Here is a 22,323-nt window from a genome sequence, read left to right on the forward strand (position 1 = left end):
GGGCCACATGAACCAGAGACTTACATCATCCTGAGACCAGAAGAACTAGATGGTGCCCGGCCACAACCTATGACTGCCCTGACAGGGAACACAACAGAGAACTCCTGAGGGAGCAGGAGAACAGTGGGATGCAGACCCCAAATTCTTATAAAAAGACCAGACTTAATGGCCTGACTGAGACTAGAAGAATCCTGGCGGTCATGGTCCCCAAACCTTCTTTGGCGCAGGACAGGAACCATTCCCGAAGACTTCTCATCAGACATGGAAGGGACTGGACAATGGGCTGGAGAGAGATGCTGATGAAGAGTGAGCTACTTGTATCAGGTGGACACTTGAGACTGTATTGGCATCTCCTGTCTGGAGGGGAGATTGGAGGGTAGAGAGGGTTAGAAACAGGCAAAATTGTCACGAAAGGAGAAACTGGAAGAAGGGAGCGGCCTGACTCATTAGGGGGAGAGTAAATGAGAGTATGTAGTAAGGTATATATAAGCTTATATTTGACAGACTGACTTGATTTGTAAACTTTCACTTAAAGCACAATAAAAATTATTTTTTTTTAAAAAAAGAATATATCCTCATATTATTACTATTGATTGTTTCTCTGGTTGCGCCCAGACTGATACAGTTGTGCTTTCATTTTCGTTCAGTTCAAAATATTTCCTGACTTCCCTTATGGCTTCATCTTTAACCTATGGGTTATTTAGAAGTATGCTGTTTAATTTCCAGGTATTTTTTTTTTTCAGGTGTTTTTCTACTATTGATGTCTAAATTAATTTCAATGTGGTCAGAGGACCTATTCCATGTGATTTCAGTTATTTTGCACTTATCAAGAGTTCCTTTTTTTGGCCCAGCATATGACTTATCTTGGATGTTCCATGTGTACTTGAAAAGAATGTGTATTCTTCTATGCTTGTCTGGAGTGTTCTATAGATGCCTAATCAAAATTACAGTGACATACCACTTCACATACACATACACAGGGTGGCTGTAATAAGAAAAGAATGCAAAAATAAGTTTTGGTAAGGATGTGGAAGAATTGGAACCCTCATGCATTGTTGGTGGAAATAAAAAATGGTGAAGTCACTGCAGAATTCAGTTCGGTGGATCCTCAAAAAGTTAAACATAGAATTACTATATGACCCAGAAATTCTCCTCGTACATGTATATTCAAGAAAATTGAAAACAGATATTCAAACAGAAAGTTGTACACAGATGTGCATTGTAGCATTATTCGCAATAGCCAAGAAGTGGAACAGCCCAAATGTCCATCAATGGAAAAATAAAATATGATATATCCATACACCTCTACTGGTCTGTCAGTTTGTCTAACTTTGGTGGCTTGTGTGTTGCTGTGATGCTGAAAGCTATGCCACCAGTATTTTGAATGCCAGTAGGATCACCCATAGGGGACAGGTTGCAGCAGAGCTTCCAGACTAAGATAAGACAGAATGACCTGGCTATCTACTTCTGAAAAAATTGACCAGTGAAAATTTTATGAATAGCAGTAGAACATTGGGTGATATGGTGCCAGAAGATAAGCCCCTCAGGTTGGAAGGCATTCATACCTCTCAAAGTAGAGTCGACCTTAATGACATGGATAGGGTAAAGCTTTTGGGACCTTCATTTGCTGAGATGGCATGATTCAAAGTGAGAATAAACAGCAGCAAATGTCCATTAGTAATTGGAACATGAAACATATGAGGTATGAATCTAAGAAAATTGGAAGCTGTCAAAAATGAAATGGAATGGATAAAGATGGATATCCTAGGCATTAGTGAACTGAAAGGGACTGGTATGGGTCATTTTGAATCAGATAATCATATGCTCTTTTCTGTTGGGGAGGACAAGTTGAAGAGGAGTGGAGTTGTGTTCATCTTCAAAACAAACATTTCAAGATCTGTCCTGAAATACAGTACTATCAGGACAGGATAATAGCCAAACACCTATAAGGAAGACCAGTTAATATGAGTATTATTCAAACTTATCCACCAAACACTAATGCTAAACATGAAGAAATTAAAGATGTTTACCAACTCCTGCAGTCTGAAATTGATTAAACATGCAGTCAAGATGCATTGTTAATTACTGGTGATTGGAATGCGAAAGCTGGAAACAAAGAAGGATCAATAGTTGGAAAATACAGCCTTGGTGATAGAAATGACGCTGGTGATAGAAACAGTGCCAGTGATAGAAACAATGTCAGTGAATGCATGATAGTATTTTGCAAGACCAATGATCTATTCATTGGAAATACCTCACCAGATGGAATATACAGGGATCAAATCTACTACATCCGTGGAAAGAGATAATGGAGAACCTTGATGTCATCAGTTAGAACAAGCCAGGAGCCGACTACAGATCATCAGTTGCTCATATGCAAGTTCAAGTTGAAGCTGAAGAAAATTTAAAGAAGTCTACGAAAACCAGATTTTAACCTTGAGTATATTCCACCTGAACTTAGAGACCATTTCAAGAACAGATTTAACCCATTAAACACTAATGACCAAGACCAGGCAAATTGTGGGATGGCATCAAAGACATCATACATGAAGAAAGCAAAAGATCTTTAAAAAAAAGCCAGAAAGAAAGACCAAAATGGATGTTGGAAGAGACTCTGAAACTTGCTCTTGAATGTAGAGTAGCTAAAGCGAATGGAAGAAATGATGAAATAAAAAGCTGAACAGAATATTTAAAAAGGCAACTGAGAAGACAAAGTAAAGTATTATAATGAAATGTGCAAAGACCTGGAGTCAGAAAACCAAAAGGGAAGAACACATTTGGCACTTCTCAAACTGAAAGGACTGAAGAAAAATTCAAGTCTCGAGTTGCAATGTTGAAGGATTCTGTGGGCAAAATGGAAACCCTGGTGGCGTAGTGGTTAAGTGCTACGGCTGCTAACCAAAAGGTCGGCAGTTCGAATCCACCAGGCACTCTTTGGAAACCCTATGGGGCAGTTTTACTCTATCCTATAGGGTCGCTATAAGGTCGCTATGAGTCGGAATCGACTCGACGGCACTGGGTTTGGTTTGTTTGGTTTATGGGCAAAACAGTGAATGATGCAGGAAGCATCAAAAGCAGATGTTAGGAATACAGAGAGTCACTGTACCAAAAAGAATTGGTTGGTGCTCCCTTCGGGAGCATATATACTAAAATTGGAACAATACAGAGAAGGTTAGCATGGCCCCTACACAAGGATGACATGCAAATTCATGGAGCGTTCCGTATTTTTTATTCACTAACTAGATAAAAAAAAAAAACTAGATGATAGACAAGAATTATCTTAGGTGAAGGGAATGACAACAATGCAATACAGGGGAGGTCAGCACAACTGGACTAAACCAAAAGCTAAGAAGTTTCCTGATACAACCAAACACTTTGAGGGACAGAGTAGCAGGGGTGGGGTTCCAGGGACCATGGTTTCAGGGAACATCTAGGTCAATTGGCATAACAAAGTATATTAAGAAAACGTTCTGCATCCCACTTTGGTGAGTGGTGTCCAGGGTCTTAAAGCTACCAAGTAGCCAAGATAAATCAATTGGTCTCAACCCACCTGGAGCAAAGGAGAATGAAGAACACCAAAGGCACAAGGAAAATATGAGCCCAAGAGAAAGAAAGGGCCACATAAACCAGAGATTCCATCAGCCTGAGAGTGAAAGAAAGAGATGGTGCCCCACTACCACCAATGACTGCCCTGATAGGGAATACAACAGAGAATCCCTGATGGAGCAGGAGAAAAGTGGGGTGCAGAACTCATTCTAGTAAAAAGACCAGACTTAATGGTCTGACTGAGACTGAAGGGCTCCAGAAGACACAGCCCCTGGATTCTGTTAGCCCAAAACTAAAACCATTTCTGAAGCCAGCTCTTCAGACAAACATTAGACTGGACTATAAGACATAAAATGATACTTGTGAAGAGTGTGCTTCTTAGCTAAGGTAGATGCATGAGACTAAATGGGCAACTCCTGTTCAGAGGCAAGATGAGAAGGCAGAAAGGGACAGGAGCTGGTTGAATGGACACAGGAAATCCAGGGTGGAAAGGAGGAGTGTGCTGTCATGTTATAGGGAGAGCAACTAGGATCACATAATGTATGTATAAACTTCTGTATGAGAAACTAACTTAAGCTGTAAACTTTCACTTAAAGCACATAGAAAAAAGATCTTAGTAAAACAATCTCCAAATTAAAAAAAAAAAAAAAGAATTGGTCAATGTTCAACTATTTCAGGAGGTAGCATATAATTAAGATCTGATGGTATTGAAGAAGAAGTCCAAGCTGCACTGAAGGCATCAGCAAAAAGCAAGGCTCCAGGAATTGATGGAATACCAATTCAGATGGAATACAACAAATGGATGCAACACTGGAAGCAGTCACTCATTTTTGCCAAGAAATTTGGAAGACAGCTATCTGACCAACCTACTGGAGGGGATTTATATATGTGCCTGTTGCAAAGAAGTGTGATCCAACAGAATTTGGAAGTTATGGAACAGTATTATTAAAATAACTTGGAGGTAAAATTTTGCTGAAGATAATTCAAAAACAGTTGCAGCAGTACGTCAATAGGCAACTGCCACAAATTCAAGCCAGATTCAGAAGAGGACATGAAACAAAGGGTATCATTGATGTCAAATGGATCTTGGCTGAAAGCAGAGAATATCAGAAAGGTGTTTACTTGTGTTTTATTGACTATGCAAAGGCATTCAACTGTGTGGATCATAACTAGTTATGGATAACATGTTGAAGAATGGGAGTTCCAGAACACTTAATTGTGCTCATGTGGAACCTATACATAGGTGAAAAGACAGTTGTTCAAACAAAACAATGGGATACTACATGGTTTAAAATCAGGAAAGGTGTGCATCGGAGTTGTATCATTGTATCTTTGCACCATACTTATTTAATCTGTATGCTGAGCAAATAATCAAAGAAGCTGGACTATATGAAGAAGAATGGGGCATCAGGATTGGAGGAAGACTCATTGACTCATTAACAACCTGTGTTATACAAATGACATAACCTTGCTTGCTGAAAGCCAAGAGGACTTGAAGCTCTTACTGGTGAAGATCAAAGACTACAGCCTTTAGTATGCATTATACCTCAACATAAATAAACAAAAATCCTCACAACTGGACCAATAAGCAACATCATGATATACAGAGAAAATATTGAAGTTGTCAAGTATTTTATTTTACTTGGATCCACAGAAAGTGCCCATGGAATGAGCAGTCAAGAAATCAAATGATTTATTTTTGCATTGGGCAGATCTGCTGCAAAAGACCTCTTTAAAGTGATGAAAAGCAAAGATGTGACTTTGAGGAATAAGGTGTTCCTGACCCAAGTCATGGTATTTTCAACTGCCTCATATGCATGTGAAAGCTGGACAGTGAATAAGAAAGATGGAAGAAGAATTGATGCATTTGAATTATGGTGTTGGTGAAGAATATTGAATATACCATGGCTGCCAGAAGAATAAACAAATCTGTCTTGGAAGATGTATAGCCAGAATGCTCCTTAGAAGTGAAGATGGCGAGACTTCATCTCATGTACTTTGGACACGTTATCAGGAGGGGCTAGCCCCTGGAGAATGACATCATGCTTGGTAGAGTAGAAGGTCAGTGTTAAAAGAGGAAGACCGTCAATGAGATGGATTGACGCAGTGGCTGCAACAAAGGGCTCAAACATAGCAATGATTGAGAATGGTGCAGGACCGGGCAGTGGTTTGTTCCGTTTTACAGACTGTGGCTGTGAGTTGGAAACGACTCAAGGACACCTAACAACAATAAACCAACAACACCAAAAGTATTGGGGGCACTTTAGACTTGCATTTAAGGTTTAAATTATACATGGCAGCTTGCAAATTTCCTTGACTGTCATAATTTTTATGATTGCATTCCTGCGAAACCGAGGACCAAGTAGTAGGTTTTGACTTTTACTTCATTAATTACTTGAATGAATAAGTGAGTAGTAATTTTTAACTTCCTTTCTTGCCACTTGATTATTTGCCATAGATCATAATATAACTGTTATTTTCGTGTCTTCTGCTTTCTGCTTTATCCTGTTTAATATTTAGAAATCTTATTTAGTTTCCTCTTGATTATCCAAGAGCATACTTTTAGTTGGTAAATTTTCTTGGACTTGTCTTACTTAATTTTGTTTGTAACTTTTTTTTTTTTTTTGGCAATTTTGTCTCACCCTAAAAAGAGAAAAAGTAAATGGAAATGAAATATCAAATCAGTATTTTCTTCTTTGGAGTGAGTTTTACCCATCCTTAACAAAACAGTAGTAGCCAGGACCAAATGGCCTTTTGAATTTTCAATATGCTTCTCTTTAAACAAGCTCAATGAAAAAAATAGAAAATTAAAAATAGAAGGTTGTTGGATCATTTTCTTAGAATATTCCTCATGTTATTCCCTTAAATAATATACTTACTATTTGTGATTTACCTGCAATTCATGTAATATTCATTTTACATTTCTGTAGTGAATGGGAAGATGGATTAGATGATCTATTTAGGCTTCAGTGTACTGAGAATGTTTCTTGAATTTGAGATTTGTAAGGTTTTTTTAGAGGCCATCTGATCCAGTATTTCACCAAGCCTCAGAATTCCTTTTACTGAAATTTATTTCCAAGTCATAAACTGATATGACATGTTTGTGTGAGAGTTATTTTTCCATGTTCTTCCTCTTCTCATTACAATTAGTAACTGAAACTTGACTATAAAAAAGGTACTCATATATAAGAGCCTGAATGCCTTGTGTTGTGGTAGTGTAGAGTATTGCTTTGGAGTTAAACAAACCCAATTTGGCATACTGGCTGTGCCACATACTAGCTTAATATTTTTGGATTAATTATTTAATCTCTCTAAGTCTCAATTTCTTCATTTTAAAACAGGAATAAAAATACCTATCTTATCAGATTGTTGTTATGATGAGATGAGTTGGTAGGCATTAATTAATTATAAACCAGTTGCCGTTGAGTTGACTCCAACTCACAGTTACCCTATAGGAGAGAGTAGAACTGCCCCATAGGATTTCCAGGGAGCAGCTGGTGGATTCGAACTGCCAACCTTTTGGTTGGCAGCCAAGCTCTTAACCACTGTGCAACCAGGGCTCCCAATTAATTATAGCTATTAAAATTGTATCAGCTATAATACATTCCTTTCCAGTTTTCAAGATACTATGTATTTATGCAGACATTCTTAACACATTTTTAGAATTTTTCAACTGATTGTTTTCTGAATATTGTCCATTTTATTATTTGAGGTTTTCTTTTCAACTTAAGAAGAAAACGGTTAACTTATAATAAAAAAATAAATAAATAACTTATAATACATTTTTTAAATAGCCGAAATGGGTCATTTATACTACCTTTTCATTCCCATTAGTTAGCATTTAACCTTGTTCCCCACCTAATCTTTCTATGCCAATTGTTCACTGCATCTGAATAGAATTGTAAAAGTTTAAGGTTGAAAGACTCATATCAGCTGTCTCCCAGTTTCCTCATTTTACAGGTAAAGTTTTGAGAGGATAAGTGACTTATTTTAAGATCACTTTGTTACTGACAACTTAGGTCATCTGAGTCTGAATCTGAATCTGGAACACTTTTTTCCTGTCGCACCTTCTGAAAGCTCCCAAGCCACTCACCAGTCTACAACACATTAAACTCAAGCAGCTATTAAATTCACAATATTTTTTTCCCACTTACTAAATAGTTTTTAAAAAGGTGCATGTCACTAATAAACATTGGTTTTTATACATTTGCCTATTCTAGATATTTCATATAATGGAATATTTGTCCTTTTCTGACTGATTTATTTCACTCAGCATAATGTTTTCAAGGTTCATCCATGTTGTAGCACGTATTAGGACTTCATTTTTCTTTATGTCAGAATAATGCTCCATTGTATGTATGTACCACATTTCGTTTATTGCATCAGTGCAAATATCAAAATAGTGAAAAGGGAAAATCATGTCTTAATATTTTTATTATAATAGTTTGGACTTCACGTTCTTTTGAAATGGTTTTAGGGTTTCCCAAGGCCCACAAATTACACTTTGAGAACTGCTCATGTGATTTAAGAACATAGTGCCCAGACTCTGGAACCAAATTAATCTGTTCTGCCACTGCCTAGCTGTGAGCTCTAAACCAAAACCAAACCCATGACTGTCAAATTGATTCCGACTTATAGTGACCGTATACGACAGAGTAGAACTCCCTGATAGGGTTTTCAGGGGGCCACTGGTGGGTTTGAACTGCTGACCTTTTGGTTAGCAGCCGAGCTCTTAACCATTGTGCCACATGAGCTCTAAACCAAGTAATTATCCCAGTTTTCTCATTTGTAAAGTCTGTTTATAATAGTACCATATCATAGGATTGTTGTGAGGATTAAGTAAATTAATGTATATATAAAACTCTTAGAACAGTATCTGGTATGTGATAAGCATATATGTTTGTAAATTATTTTATATTATGCACACATACACAGACATGCAGATTTATGGATATATTCCATTAATTTGAGATGTTTTGAAAATACCAAGTTCATCTCATTGCTTTCAAATCGGCTCATACTTAAACTGGGCCAGACACATAACATACATTTTAGTTCTGAAGACCCTCAGAGACAGTTCTTTGTATATCTTAGTTATAATACTTCAGGTTGCAAAGAGTGTGTTTTGATAACAGTGATGGAGAGGTAAATGTTGACATCTATATTCTATAACTGGATTCTCTTCTTGACCAATGTATGTTTTTGAGATATTCCCCCTGCTGTTTATATTGCCTTGAAAGGTATTTTCAGTGTGATATAAAGAGGTTTACGGATTGTTTTGGACTTTAGCATTAAATGATGGCTCAACTTGGTCTAGTCTTAAAAGGTAAACATCCGTTTATATTGCTTTCTGTAGGCCTTTGCTTTTAGTTCATATATTCTTTGCAATTTGGATTTATTTGAAAGTTGATAGCACTGTGACGTTCTCAAATAGTTTTGATCCTCTTTCTTCTATGGGCTTCACCCAGAGCTTTGTGCCAGGAAGCTAGGTATCATCTTTACTACACAGTGTAGGAGGAGAATGGTAAGTCTCTAAATATAATCGAAATCAGTGTTTCTGTAAGTTAAACCCTTCCTTTATCCTACACAAGCTGTTGATTGCCCCTGCCTTACATTTTTGCCAGAAGTTCTGATTGAAAGTGAAAGTAGCATAACCATACTTTTGTGGTCAGTGGGAGCCTTTATGCTATTTATCAATCAATTTGGATGAAATTATTCTGATAAAATAGTAAATAACACTTACTTGAGCTTGTATGGTATGACTAAACATGAGATGGAGGAAAAATCAACTGTGGATTTTTTTATGGAAACAATTTCTCAAAATTTGCCCACCCCCCCTTTTTCTAAGAAATCATGTTGTATATTCTAAAGAAAGTAAAACCAAATTAGTTAACTGAAAATTTAGACATTTATTGAATTACATCTGTTTGCATAAAAGACTAATAGTTAAAACTTTTTTCTGTCATCTTTGTAACCAGGAACATAACCCTCATCTTTTCTGACTGAACTTTAAATGAACTCTTCTCTAAAACTCTTAATAGTAAGTCTCCTCATACTAGCTTAGTATTCTTTTACATAGCATAAACACAAAAGGACTTTTTCTTTTACTTTTTTTGTAAATCAACTTTGATGTAATTTGCTATTACCCTACAAAAGATCTGGAATAATTTTATATTTCATTTTAACCTCATGTTCATAATTTGGTTTTTGAAGTTCTATGAAACACCTTTCACCTTAAGTTGGACTAGATGATAATCACTCTTCTTAGCTTCGCCAAAAGGTAATGCTCAGTGCAGTGACACATTCAAAAGGAAAGAGGGAAGATTTCCAAGCATTCATCTTGACTTGATGTTTAGTGATGCCTTTCCTTCCTTGTATCTTCTGCTGTTTGTTTTGATTGAAACTAAAGTTGTTTTTTTTTTTGTATGCTTCAAGGACACATATGTATTCTATACCTATGGTTTAAAAATTTCCCATTCATGCAGTGGGTTTTTTTGTTGTTGTTGTTAATACTATGCTCTTTCTTCAGACTTGTGTACACCTCAGCTCTTAATCCTTTCCCCTGAGCCATCTCCAAAAGCAAGCTTCATATTTGGTGAAGAAAGAATTGTTTCTAAAGATTGTCCTTGGATTCAGTCATAGAACAGGAAAAGAGTTTGCAGTTTTGGGACTTTCCCTGGCTCCCACTGCCAAAACAACTGAAAGTTTCTGGAGCTTGCATAGGTTCCCTCTTAATGGGTACAGAGACATATCTTTTAAAATCTGGATTGACAAATCAGAAATGGAGAGGTTTATAATAAATGTATATTTTCACATGATCTTTGTATTTATAAGTATAATTTTATGTTTTTTGATAAATTAAAAGCTACCCTTTCGAGCATCTAACAGTAGACTGAAGAAACTTTTCTAAGAATAGGATATATCCACTAACTTTCTTTACTATGCATTAACTTAATGTCTTTAAATAGTAAAGTCTTTCAATATTATAATTAGAAAATATACTCTACAAAAAGTTATTGAATAAGTGAATAACTATTTTTTATCTTAAGTAAAAATCTAAAAAATTATAGCTAAATGTGTATTCCTCCTTCCCTCTACATGCATGTCCATAAAACTGATGTAATCCTGGTTATGGATGTCTTATGCATTCAAACTGTAGATTGCTGAATGTTTGGCAAAGATAATTATATACTTTGGTGTGGGACGTGGAAACAGCAAACTTTTCCACTTTCCATTATGTAAATTAGCAGTGGAAATAGTTGTATAGTTCTCTATGATGTTATCTTGCTAAATATAGGTAATGCAGTTTCCTTCCTATTAGGAGGAATAATTTGCCATGAATTGATGGTCAATATTTTGATATAATTTAAGTTTCACACTGATACTCATTCATAATGTAGAACATCCAGCCTCTTTTGATAATTTATTTTTTCCTTCAAACTCCTGTGAGATTATAGCATGTAGCAAAATTAATCAGACTTTCCTAATAACTTTTCTAGTATAGGATATCTTTGTATTTTTTATGAGGGAGAACACTATATTCTTCCTGAAGGAAAAAAGACTTGAGTCTTCAAAATATGTGTTGGATCTTTATCTATTTTTCTTGGTGAGCCTATCTTAATTCTTGGAACTATTGGAAGGTGGACAGTCAAACCCAAATGAAGATTTAAAACTTGATAGTATCATTTTAATGATAAAATAGATAGAAATTGTTTAACCGAAGAAGAAAATATTTATTGAAGCAGTAAACTAGTTTATAAATTATATCCCACATCCAATGTAACAAATACCTGAGTATCATATTCAAATAAGCATTTAATTATCACATTTAAGGTGCTCAGCCGAAAATATATTATTCTTATCATATTTATAGAGAATCATGGTATCATTTAGTGAACCTTCAGCAGTAGCTTACAATTAAGCTTGAGTGTTGTTTTTCTCAAAGTACTTAGAAGTGATAACTCTCTGAAGTTCATTAGTGCTTCTACAAGACAGTGAACAGGAAAGAGAAAGGAGGTGAATTCCAAGGCAGTCAGGCACAAATAGCACCATTTGCGAGTTGCTTTGCAGAGCATTATGTGATCTCTTCTATTTTTATATTTCATTTAGCCATTATGTTTTTACCTTCAACTGTTAATCGAGAGTTTCCTCTGTGAAGATGTCTTTACCACTCTTGGAACCACATGGAGTTTTCCCTGTAATAATTCTGTTTGTAGAGGTCCCAGGCATGTGACCTTTAAAAAAAAGAAAGGCAAATCATTTTCCTACTTTTAGTGTGTGGTTAGGAGTGAGTTAGGCCATTCACATCAAGCCTAATTTGATGTTAATATGAAACTTCGACAAAATCCATGATTTAAAATTTAGACTTGAAGGAGACAATAAATCTTACTGTTTAAATCACCCAACAGGGTAACAGTACTGTTTGTAACATTTCTCCAGTCTTCGTTCCTAAATCTGTTATTCTGTGATGTAAAGCCTTGGTTACTTTTCAGTACTTCTAAATTTGTTTGCAGAAGGTGGAGCCCAGAAAATGTGCCCATCATTGAGTGCTCTAAGTTTAGCTTAGGAGAGCAAGGCTGCTGTAATGTTTCTATTCTAAAAGAGTTGTATTTATCTGAGTTACGGGACTGGTTTACATAAATGAGAAGCTAAGGTTTTCCATATACCAGGATAAGTTTCAAAAGGATGGCTTTTGTGCTTTCCACTTTATAACCACCAAATGTTACAAATAGTCATGTCTATAGTAGGCCATCTGTGGGTGTGCGTACTTGTGGTTCACAGGTCATTCAAGCTCAAGCCTTTCCCAGGGGATACCCTCAGAAAATTAGCACTCCCACTGCACATTGAGTTGAGTTCAGCTTTTAAAGTTTACAAATTTATATTTTGCATAAAAGCAGATCTATCAGAGGAAGTCCTGATTTCTGGAAGAAATTCTAATGCCTTTGGTGTGAAATGGCACTATTGTGAACTTTATCATATGTAACTACATTTTTGGTTGTTAAGACTAGAATTTAAAGATGCTAAGATCTTCAATAGCTTATTTTAGTTAACTTTTTAAAATAGAACTTCTGTATACTGATAAAATTTTAATGTGACTCCATTGCTTACTTTGGCTACTAAAGTGTCAAATTTGGTTTCAAAACTCATGAGAAGATTTTAATCAGTCTCTTTTTCGTGTAGAAACCAGAAAAGATTTCAATGAAGTCATTGTGTTTAATATCTAGCATTAGTCTTATCTCCAGTAGACAGCAAAATGGCTTGTCCTTAGTGAGACCAATAAGAAAAAGCCCAGACTTAACAAAATCATTTTACCACTATATTTTTCATTTGGGACATTAAAAATAAAACAAAAAACTTCACAGGGGTTTTTATTATTTAAAGTTTTACTTCCTAGTTTACTGTGTAATTTCTCTGAATTTGTTTTAAAATATAAAGTCTGAAGTAATTGTTTCTAGTTCTAGAAAACCCTTTACTTTTAAAGTATTTTTGAAGTGAAAACTTTGAATAGTATTGCCTGAGGTAAGCATTTTAACCTTTCCAGTCTTTTGATGTATCATTTTTAAAAAATTGAAGCGTCCCTCAAAAGCACCTTACTACCATGACATTTTTCCTAAAGATTCTTGAATATCCTCATTTTGTTTTCTAAGCAAGAATTCAGTTCCTTACCAAGAGTGACTCCTTATAATTAATCAAATGAGCATTCTCTGTAATTACTATTGATCATATAATTGATTTATTACTGAGTAGTTAGCATTACTTATTCAAAGCAGTTAGATTGCCTTCGCTTAGTTCTTCTGTAAGTCTAGTACTGTGTGTTGGGTGGGTTATAGATTGACATGAGGAGAACATGTACACATACATAGGCATACGTGTACTTTTAAGCTTTATTTTTCAATCTTATTAACCAAAATCCAGTATTTGATCAGAAGTAAGATTTCAGGGCAAGAGCAAATGCAGCATATCTCAGCATAGCTTCTCTTTGCTCCCAAGGCCCTTAATAGGGATAAGCAGATGCTAATAACAATATATGTGAAAGATAGGGTCACTGAATCAGGAAAGTTCATTTGTTATGTCACTGCCCTTTTATATTCACTATAAAGAACTAACAATCTGAGAGATATTTCATTTTCATCACTATTCCAGAAGAACTTTAATAATCTGTGAGCTGCTTTTTAAGGGAATGTTTATAATTACTAGACTTTACTGATTCTTGAACCAAACTAAGCATCAGCAAGGACATTTTCTCATCCAAAGGGAGCGTGCAGAGTTAATACCCAGGTGTCCCTCTGCCTCTAACTCTGGAAAGCCCATTTCCCCATAAGTATTAAAGCTGAAATTTATAAGTTTGAATCTTAGAATAACGCACTCAGCTTTTGGTTTTTTGCATCAAAGAAAAAGAATGGAAGTATGGTAATCTAAATTGACCAAATTTGTAAAATCACTTATGTTTGGGTGTAGAATGATTTTTATGCTCAGGCTTGAATGTGGTCATGTCTGCTTTGAGAATTAATGAAAAAATAATGAGTCACGCTACGAAAACTTTACTTAAGAGGAACTGAGAAACTGTCTGGCCTATCTGTTCTTTGATAGGAAAAGAATATCTTTCAATGCAATGCAAGGTTGCACCATCTTCAAAATTTAATTCAGTCCTCCTTTTGAATTCCTAACCTTTGTACTTGGCATATACTAGGTACTCAGAAAATGTTTATTGAATGAATGAATAAATGAAGTACTTACTGAGTACTTTCATATCTGTTGAGTATATTCATTAGACCCTTACATGTATTAAGTGCACGGAGTTTGAAAATGTGAGAACAAAGCCTTGGTCCTTAAAGTATTTATTGAGAAGAAACATTCATTCAGTGTTCATGTTGGCCTCTGTGAATATTCTAAGAATGAAGAAAAATGAGAATAAAAAGCTGTAGTATAAGTACATGATGGGGAAGAGGATAGAAGTTAGGGAGTAAGTATAAATGATGTAGGCAGTATTAGAGGAATTCAAGGCCAGAGTATATGTCTTTTGTGAACAGAAAAGCTTAATGGCATAGGTAGCATTTAAGCTAGACCTTAAAAACTAAATAGGATAAATGACAAGCAGAAGGAGGTCATTCCCTGTTTTAGAGAACATGAGAAAGTAGCTGAAAGCAAACAAGCACAGGATTGGGTGAGGGGTTTGGGGAAGGCCCAACTATCTCCATAGCCAAGTGTTGGACTAGAGTATGGAGATCTTGAGTGCCAGACTGTTTTAGTTTTCTTGGAGGGCCTTTTTAAGTTTTCTGAGCACTACCTTAGTAAGATGGATTACGGTGGGAAAAGACTGGAGAGAAGAAGATCAGTTAGGAATCTGGGACATTTGTACAATGAAAGATAAAACAGCTTGAAAAGAACGTGGGGGAAAAAAAGATGGGAAAAAGTTGGTTGTGAAAGGAGAAATGGCAACTAGATATGGCAACTGATTGATTGCAAAAAGAGGGAGGAGTGAAGGATAACTCCTAACACTTCTTCTAAGAGGCATGTTAACTCCCTGAGTAATGCCATCTGTGACTAGGAGAAGACTGCAGATTATAAACTCCCTTAGATTTGACCTATTCTCTAGCTCTCTTTGGGAGGAAACTACTGCAGGTGAACTCCCTGCCAGGGATATAGCCCTTCAGGCTTGCCCTTTCCAGAGCCAAGTCTTTGGGTCTGTGGCTGGGACTTAGGAGCCGGGGAGTCAGCATGTTGGGAACAAGTGGCTAAGTATGCCAAGCAGAGAATTAAGCTCTGCAGAGCAAAGATGCTGAGAAGGACCAGCAGCAGGAGCCAGATAGGGGTGGAATGACTCTGCTACACCGGAGCAGTGTCATAAGGGGTAATAGATGTGAAGATGAAGACCCAAGGACTGATCAGAAAGAGTTGGCAGAAAGGGAGTTGATTGTTGTTCTTGTATGTGAGTGTTTTTTTACTTTCTCCTTTTCATTAAAAAGGAAAAAAATTCATCATCTATATATAATTGTTAACGTTTTCACGTAATTTCTACAAGTCTTTCTATAAAGTAATTTTTTCAGCCAAAAGGAACAGTATATACCATATAAAGGAAAAAGAGCTACAATGATTGCTTTTTATTACTTGTGAACAGCAAGTAGACAGGAGTCAGATCACAAAAGAGCTTATACATTGTGAGGAAGCTATCAGGGAGTTTTAAAAAGGGAGTGGCATGATCAGATTTATATTTTAAAATGGTTCCTTTGGCCATAGTGTGGACAATGAATTAGAGGGCACCAAGGCTTGAAGCTTGGAAACCAATACTGAAGTTATCCTAATAGCCCAGGTCATAAGGGCCTGGCTAAGGCATTAGGAATGGAGGGTAACAGAGGAGTTTGAGAGTTCTATAAGGAGGAATTGACAGGATATGGTTAATAAAGTATAGAGGTGGAAAAATACCCTGTACTGTTGTTACTGCTTTATTATATTACTTCACTCTTTGCCTCAGTAGATGTCCCACCAAAAACCAAAACCAAACCCAGTGCCGTCGAGTCGATTCTGACTCATAGCGACCCTATAGGACAGAGTAGAACTGCCCCATAGAGTTTCCCAGGAACGCCTGGCGGATTTGAACTGCTGACCCTTTGGTTAGCAGCCGTAGCACTTAACCATTACGCCACCAGGGTTTCCAGATGTCCCACAGGAACTGCAAATTCAACATGTTCAAAACAGGAATTATTATCATTTTCATCAGACTTATTCCCTACCCTAGATTCCCTCTCTCTGTGATTACCGTCCTCACCCAACTAGTTGCTCAAGCTAGAAATTTGCAAGTCATCCTGTTATGTCTACCTCTATATCTAGTCAGTCACCAAAATCTATCAGATCTTACACTTAAGTATCAAAGATCCATTCTTTACATCTTCATTGCCTCTATAATTACCCAAGTTCAGGTTTTTATTTTTGACCTAGAACAGAAGTTGGCAAAAAATATAGCCTATAAACCGACTCCAGCCTGCCATTTGTTTCTGAAATAAGGTTTTATTAGAACATAGCCACACTCATTAATTTAAATTTTGTCTATCGCTGATTTTACACTACAATGACAGAGTTAACTAGCTATGATGGAGACTATATGGCATGCAAAGCCTAAAATATTTACTATCTAGCCCCCTACAGAAAAAATTTGCTGACCCTTGGCTTACAATATTGTAATATGACTGGTTTCCTTGCTTTTAAGTCTTCAATTTGGCCTTTACTGTGTTGAAGGAGTGATTTCCCTAAAATATGTTTCTATTCATGTCAAACCCTCTTGCTTATATTTCTTTAATGGCTTCCAAAAGCCAACAGACTTAAATCTACAGCTCCTTAGCATGGTGTGTGATGAATTATTGTATCATTTTTCAAATTTCAATTCTTCCTCAAAATGCCTTTGCTGATAAACCCTAGGTTCCAGTCTTCGGGTATAGGTTCACTTTAAAAGAAACCATTTATCGTATTTTTTCCACAAATAACACACCCACGTAAATAATGCACCCGTACATGTAATGTGTGGAAATGATGAAATTAAGTAAGACAACTCTGGCATATCGGCTGGCAAAAAACTTGTAATGCATGCATTATTTGCAAAAAAAAAATATGGTGTATAAGTGCTGTCAATCCCCATTAATGTTAATGCTACAAGGTTTAACCTTTCAAGGTCTTCTGTAGGACTTGCTTGATGAATCTGTGTTTTTATGAAATGATATTTCTTGAAAAACTCTGTCCATTGGTTGTTAGTTGTGTATGTCAATAGGAAGACAGTAAATGTTATTGCGAGACATTAGCTTTACTTGTTCATCGAAAACCCTGAGGTTTTCTGAGATTTTAACATCTCTGCTGTTTTCAATTTATATTGTGATAACGAAAAGACCAGTAATATATATTATCAGAAAACTCATTATAATTCAAGGCATTGTGTTGGATGCTCCTTTATTCAGTACTTTGTTGAAAAATTAATCGCATTTACTTTATGAGTAATTACTTTTTCACTTTTCAGGTGAACTCTAACTCAGAGTCTAATAAGAGTGTCGATTAAGTATTTGGAGGAGACTTTTCAAAAGAGTTTATAAATAACTATTTCAATGCATGACACAGCTGATATGTAATTTAGAGACCATGTTATTGTTACCTAAATTACTTTTCTCATTTCCTGGAATAAACTTCCACTAATACTGAAACACAGGAGATAAAAACATTAGTAATTGGCTGCAGTGCTTCAGTAATTTTGTGTCTGCTGCTAACTAATTCCTAGTATTAGTTCATGTTTATATGTGTACAAGTGCATCCAAAGATAACAGTGACTAAAAATGTCATAATCACTTCAGATTGTGTAAGTGCTGAATAGTCAAAATACCCAACACAAATGGAAATAAAATAGATGACTACCAAAAAGATCTTATGCTTCTCTCATAACCATCAGCCAAAAGCATTTTGCTAAGAGCATTTATTAATCAGCGTTTATTAAACAGATACTTGGGGAAGGAAGAAAAAGCCAGTGTTGCCATAGGTGATTCAAAAAGTAAAACCCTTTTAGTATTAAGTTAAGGCTTTTTATATTTGCATTTTCAAATAGAAAGAAAACCTAAAATTATAAGTTATCATTTCAGATGAATTAACATTCCTTTGAAAACTTTCGATCATAGCATTTTGGACTCTATTCTAAGAGAAAATAAGTTAGAATTGTATGGGTCCTGTTGCCTGTCCTTGAGGGCACTGTGCTAATGGGCTTGCTGGCAAAGATATTAGAGACTTTGATATTATGGCATTATCCCATAACCCCTTCACAATGAAAGGTGGTTACATGGAAAACGATTAGGTTATTTCTGTTATCTCTAAAACTCCTAAGGGCAGAAACAAGATCAATAAATGGAAGTTACTAGAGGCCGATTAGGGCTCAATGATAAGGAAAATATTTCTAATAGGTAGATTAAGCCCCCAATGGAATGAGACTGCCATATCATAAAGAAGTACAAATGTTCAAATGAGAGTTACTGGCCCTCTGGCAGCTGTGCTGGGGTGGACTTTTTATTCGTGGGTAAAAGAAATAAATCTTAAGGCTCCTTTTGACTCCAACAATGAACCCTGCTTACCTCAGCAGAAGTACAACGAAGCTTCTGTACCTTATTTCAGCATATCAAAAACTTAATTTACTTAATATTTCTTGAGCACTTATCATATGCAAAGCATTGACATAATTTTGGCTTCAGTGCCTTGAGCAATATTCTACACATAGCAGCTGCTTTATAAAAGTTTATGGTTAAGATGTACTGAAACTATATTTTTAAAATGTGTTTGCTTTATAACATTGATCTTGGATAGAGATTATTAATAGAGTTAATGTCCTATGCTCTAGGATGAAATAAAGAAGCTATATCTTAAAAATATCCCTTCTTATGGTTCTTGCTGTATTCGTATTCTAGTTTTCAGCACTGATGCTTATTATGTGCTATTTTCATAAATAACTCTCACTGTACTAGCTTAAGGTCATAAACTATGCATGGCTTTAGTACTCTGCTTCTCTCCATGATTCCAGCAATTTTTACATAACACTTGTGAAAGACAAACATGTTGATTTCTCTCTGAGAGAACTATTCCGTGCACCTTGGAATTTAGATTTTTGGAGTTAAACAACAACAACAAAAAAAAAAAAAGAGCCTTGTCAAGGAAAAGGAATCTAGTTTACTACTTTTAGAGTTGTTTAGTTTTTCTCTTCTCCTTTCCTCCCCTGCATTGCCCACAGGCTGATATGAGATCACTGGTTCTCTGAGCCAAGTTTATAGTTAGCGTGGTCGTGTTTAAACTTTTGCTATCTTGAATAAATGCTTGGTAACGTCAATATTAACAGTCTAACAACAATTCTTGGCCTTTTGAAATAGAGCTTTATTGTTGTTGTCATATTTTTTAAAAACATGATTTGGGAATAAATTTTAAAAAGAATTTTTTAAGTAGTAGTTTTTTTTTTTTAGTTTATTAGCAGTAAGTGAAATCATCATTCCCAGAGACTTCTGTGTTTGCTGCTAGAAAATATGTAATTTTCTGACCATGTCAGCATAATAACAGGTGGGCGCTCTGTAGCTGTTTCACCTTGTATAGATAGTATTGATGTAGAGCAGGGCTTGGTTAAGTCTGTATAAAATGAGGAGATTTCAATTAAGTTATTGTTTCTCAGAGAGCAACATAAGATACTTTATTTATGATTCAAAACCAAGTGCTGTGAGGCTCAAACAAATAGAACATCTTTTAGCCTTGCAGAGATAGATGTTTCTTCAGCAATGATCAAAGCAAGCCTACACAGTCAGCAGTTGGGGATAATCTGGTTACGTAGTACCTATTTAAATAAAGTCCTACCATGGCCATTTTACAAACATTTGGTTGCATACGAAAAAGATTCTTCATGATGCTTCTTCAAGATCTCTTTTTTACTTAAAAGAACAAGACAAATGAGGGTATAGAATATGAATAACTATCAGGTCGAATACATGGGAATGACCTTTATTCTTTGGACATTTCCCCTCACGATTGCCTTTATAGAAGAAAATTCTTTCCCGACTTAATGCAGTCTTATTTTAGGTCTTCAAGGAATGAGCAGAGAAAGAAAATGGCTCTTTTTAAGAAATCCATAATATGAGCAGGTCAAACATAAATTCAGCTATCTGCAGGAAGCTTGGTTTGAGGGGCAATATTATTAACATCAGCATCCTCTTTAGTCAAAGAGCTTCCAGCCATTGTCGTCAAGTTGACTCCGGCTCGTAGTGATCACACATGATTATTTATGGATGTGGATTTTGTCTTTTTTTTTTAGACAATTGAAAACTCCTTTTTCTTTAGCACACATCTCACATTCTCTTAAAAAAAGCAAAAAGGGTCCAATCCTTCCATGGGTCAATTCCATCCCTAGTTTTCACTACGTACTATCGATTCTTAACTACCACAATTGATTCGTTCAGTGCGTTTTAGTTTTTAAAAAATAATAATATTTTTAAATTTGTGTTTTAATTAAAGCTTTTATAGGCTGTATTTCAAAAGCAAATGTGAATAGTTGCCCTAATTAGAAGAACTATTCTAAAGAATGTACTGTAAAACTGATAGATTTAGCTTTTAAAAATCTTCTTAAGAGAATTTCTTGTATTTATATTTCTAGGGCTCTTATGTTACTTCTACACTAATCTGCAAGGAAACCTAGTATGTATGTAAGAGATTCCTAGGTTTTAATCTGAGCCTTTAGTATTTGGCCTTTCAACAAGTTTGTGTTTTTTGTTTGGTTGGTTGGTTAAGTGGTGATGCTTGGGATAAGGAATTTGTGAGATCCTCTTATTGCTCTAGTTGCAAAAAGTAATTCCAGAAAGCATGTAGGTACTTGGATCATTCAGGGATACCATATTCATTAGAAGAAAAGAAGATCATATTAACTCAGTGGTAGTTTTAAGGGTTAGAAATTGTTAAAGATAAGGATTTGGAGGAAAATTTGAAGAAAATTATAAGTAACTTATAGTCTTCACAATCTTTCTGTATAATAAGTTCCTTTTTTTTTTTACAACTCTGAAAATGAAGCTGTATTAAATTTTGTTTTTTCTGTGAATGATCTTTAAAAATAATACTTTGTAATGGATCAGGTGTTATATAACTAATGTAATTAGCCTAGGTTGAAAGTAATTAGCCCAGGTTGAAAGTATGTTGATAAAAATCTGTAAATATGTAAGAGCCTGTAAAGAAGAGTAGTATTTTAGTAGCAAAGAGAAAAGCGTTAGCTGACAATGCATTTTCCAACCCATTCTCCCTGAAAAGGTACCAGATTAGAGACGTAAGCTCTTTCTTGATTTAGAGTTTGAGTGAGTTAACAGCTGGCCAATATATTGTTTTAAAGAATAAAGTCTAGGCAGCACCATTTATCACCTGTTTAAATTTCAGTATTCAGTTCATTCATCATTGCCTAATAAAGACCATACTTCCTTTTTCACCATGTTTACTCACTGACTGCTGTTCTATCACTATCCAAAAAAGACAGACACATGCCTATGTGTGGATAGGGCATGCTCAGCCAGGATTTCACCCGACAGCTACCAGGTTTAAGAAATCTAGCAATACACAGCCTATACAGTGGGGCCTACTCTACTCTTAGGTATTTTAAGAATCAAACCAAACACCGGACCCGTTAGCAGCTTTTGTTAACCTGGAGGATATTTCGCGTGCCTGTTCCACCTAACACGTAATCTGTTGACTTTGAAAAAGAGGATCAAGGTAATACTCAATGTATTTGCATAAACAGCATTGCTAAAATACTAGAAATCAAAGCAACATTCAAAATGGCCTGAAGAAATCAGAAAAAATGACTTAACAGGCGTTTCGTCAGGTCAGATGCATCAGAGTATTGGAAGAAATTCTAGATCAGAAGTCAGCGACAGATCTAGGTCTCCTTTTGAAAACTGTCGTCTTGGGCTTGGTTGTGTTTTCTTCTGAATTTAATAAACGATTTTTAGAATTATTTCAGTATCAGTTGCACTTTAAATGAGTAGCAAGGACCTCTATACCCACAGCACCATTCTTATATCCAATAAAATAGCCCAACTGCTAACCGAAAAGTTGGAGGTTCGACTGCAGGAGAAAGATGTGGCAGTCTGCTCGCCTGAAGATTTACAGCTTTGGTAACCCTATGGGGCAATTCTACTCTCTCCTATAGGGTTGCTGTGAGTCAGAATCAACTTGACAGCAAAGGGTTTGATTTCGGTATCATCTAGCCACAGTTCCCTCTAAAGGTGGCAAAAGAGTCCTGGT

General features: G+C 35.8%; 1 protein-coding gene and 1 non-coding gene across 8 annotated transcripts in view; both read left to right on the plus strand.

Moving 5' to 3' along the window:
- The window catches only part of CWC27 (CWC27 spliceosome associated cyclophilin), a 255,095-nt gene that overhangs the window by 72,854 nt on the left and 159,918 nt on the right, over positions 1 to 22,323 (plus strand). The window lies entirely within an intron of this gene.
- On the plus strand, positions 3,125 to 3,229 carry LOC111750008 (U6 spliceosomal RNA). Its single transcript, XR_002785158.1, has one exon. It is a non-coding gene; the product is annotated as a U6 spliceosomal RNA (small nuclear RNA).

Source organism: Loxodonta africana, chromosome 2 (assembly GCF_030014295.1).
Source record: "Loxodonta africana isolate mLoxAfr1 chromosome 2, mLoxAfr1.hap2, whole genome shotgun sequence".
Classification (NCBI taxonomy): Eukaryota; Metazoa; Chordata; class Mammalia; order Proboscidea; family Elephantidae; genus Loxodonta; species Loxodonta africana.